This window comes from Aplidium turbinatum, chromosome 2, assembly GCF_918807975.1.
Source record: "Aplidium turbinatum chromosome 2, kaAplTurb1.1, whole genome shotgun sequence".
NCBI classification, from domain to species: domain Eukaryota; kingdom Metazoa; phylum Chordata; class Ascidiacea; order Aplousobranchia; family Polyclinidae; genus Aplidium; species Aplidium turbinatum.
Window position 1 is genome coordinate 52,512,106 of NC_137473.1, and position 2,879 is coordinate 52,514,984.

Below are 2,879 nucleotides of genomic sequence, written 5' to 3' on the forward strand. Positions count from 1 at the left end.
TGACCTGCAAACATACCGTATCAGCGAAAGATAGGCTCTAATAACAGGGAAAAAGAAACCAGGTACCGTACCATCTTCTCTTCTCTCGTGTTGTCGCTATATGTCAGGGCATCCGTTGGTTAACCACTGCCTGGTGTCGTCATCGATGGAAACTAGGCCTTCCATACCATAAGGAGGTCTGTAACTGTATAGCCGGCAATCCTTGATAATGTGTGCTGCCGTCTGCGTTTCACCACACTCACAAGCAGCACTCTCTGCCGACAAAAGCAAGTACCTCCACGTGGCCGCCCCCGCAAGTACTGACTTCGGAAAACTAAACTTGCTACAACTGTCGCTATAAAGTTATGTGGAAGAACAATCATCAGAATGGCACCCCCAGACCAGCACAGCGCCCTTGTCAGGGCGAACAGCACCAGCTGTTGTAGGTCAAGGAGTAACCATTTTGCAACTTAATGTTGAAGGCACCACCAACGCTAAACTAGACATCATCACACCAGGTACCATGAAACAAACGCTTGTGAAAATCACCGAAAAATCGTAATTTATGAACAGTCTTCCCTCTAAAAAAGCAATGAGTTGGTTTTTCATCCTTTTTGTGAGAATCTATAAAACCGTCTTTCTTTTATTATAGACAACTGTCACTTGCGGTGCTCATCAGCGTGGCAAGAATTTGTTGATTAACAACATTTTGCAGTACTTGCTTCGGCAGTACATATACTATAATTGGAACGATACAGATTAGCATGGCTCCTGCGCAAGGATGACACGCAAAATCGTGAAGCGTTCCATATTTCTTTAAAAAAAAAAACGTTTTGCAGTAGGCCTACTAAGCTAAATATTTTCATAATACAATCAGAAAAAGTCTCTAAATTTTTATGTAATATATTGCCAATTTATTATAAATTGAGTTGGCACACCGACCTATTTTGCCAACAAAAACTTGTATAAAGAGAACACTGCTCGTGAAACACAATAATGGTGAAACTCGCACTAGTGTTTACATGACATTTGCAAACTTAAAATAAGCAACCCTATGCTCACAGACAATTTCAAAATTTAAAAACAGACGTTTTAATCAACCACTGGGACAGTGTGGCTGGACATCGCATTGGAATAACTTTAAGCAACCTCCACCTTGAACTATAATCTGATTGGTCGGTCGGTGGAATCGTATGCAATGCGAAAATATGCTTCCAGGAAAGTATTTTTTACCTTCGTGCTCTTTAACTCCCTCAAGAAAAGTATTTTTGGTTATACTTGTACGCTGATACCTTCTGCGGGCCGTATGCGGCCCGCAGGCCGCCATTTGGTGACCCCTGTTTTAGAGCATCAAATTTATGCTATCTCCGTAATTAATAACTCGTATGTAAGTTTTTACATGTATTTTGAACATAGGCACCTAAGCCGTGGGGGCAACTTTTTATGCTGTATTGATACATAAAACAATAGATGAACTAGCAATCGGCAGCAGGAAAACATTCTTTGAATGCAAACCGCAACAGCTTCGCAATAAATAATCACTAGAACGAGTAGCGATGCTACAATCCCACACCAGACAACAAAATCTGTCATTTTTACATCATTGATTTATCGTCTGCAGACGTTGAATCAATGTAAATATGATTGATTTTGCTGCCTGGGACATAGCAAAAATCTACCATTTTGTGGCGATTCAATGTCATCAGATGTTGAATGCACCCAAAAAAAAACATAATTTGCTACGTAGACGGAGTGTGCGTTTAGCAGTGTTGTACGTTGACGCCGTCAATTTGACGGCGTCAACTTTTTGTTGACGCTGAGGCTAGCGCCGTCAATTTATTTTGTAGTTGACGGAAGTGATAGCGCTGTCAACTATTTTGCTGATGTTAAGCGTCAAGCGCTAAGCGTCATTTTTTGTTTTCATGGAAAATCTCGTTTCACAATAAGAGTTTCACAATGTATTCTGGCTAGCGCAACTCATCCGAATTATCAGTTTTTGCGTTGGTTGGAATGGCTCCCTGGAATACATGCGGAAGAAGTTCGCCAAATGGTGATCACCCATGTAGGCTATTGAGAACGAGGGATCAGAGACTGAAAGCGAAAAATCCATGAATGGCATCGCGGACGTTGAATATAGGCTTACTTTATTTCAAGAGCTCTATGCCCCTGAAAATAGCGATGTTGGTGCAGTGGACCTCGTTAAAAGATTTATACATGCTAAACTATCACAGCACGCTTGGAACAGTGATACCTTTCCGACTAAACGTTTTCAACTTGTTTTTGAAATACAACACACCAATACCAACCAGCGCTGCTGTGGAACGCATGTTTTCACTTGGAAAGGACAATATAGCAGGGGCGCCGGAAGCGGGGGGAGAGCAGGGGGAACGGATGCCCCCCTTACCTCCAATTTCTGTGGATGGGGAGGGAAGAGGGGGCAATGGTGGTCTTTTAAGGTCATGTAAGCTATTGCACACTTTGCAATATAACAATTTATGCTATTCGCTTTTAGCCTAATTGTAATGTTCTATTTTTGCCTCAACATAATATTCATGACACAAAATTCTCCATCACAGTAAGTTATATTACATCATTATAAAATAGCATGATGCCCTTCCGTGCCATTGTTCTTTGTATAGCGGACGCTTGTATCATTACTCGATAATGAGCTGATAGATGAGCATTATCGCTATATCTTATCTTAAAACTTAAAAAAAATTGGCCTTTCAGCAACAAAAGTGCCCTTTTTTCATACTCCTGCCCCTCCAGTCAAAAATCGCTCCGGTGCCCCTGAATATGCGTCCCAAACGCAGCAGATTGTCAGACAAACGTTTTGAAATGCTTGTTTTTTTGCAAGGAAATAACTAATTATATATATAGGCTGAGCAGCTAATTACAAT

General features: G+C 41.1%; 1 non-coding gene across 1 annotated transcript; it reads left to right on the forward strand.

Moving 5' to 3' along the window:
- The first annotated feature begins 693 nt into the window (after nt 1-693).
- On the forward strand, nt 694-795 carry LOC145765731 (U6 spliceosomal RNA). The gene has a single exon (XR_014288614.1). It is a non-coding gene; the product is annotated as a U6 spliceosomal RNA (small nuclear RNA).
- The last annotated feature ends 2,084 nt before the right edge of the window (nt 796-2,879 follow it).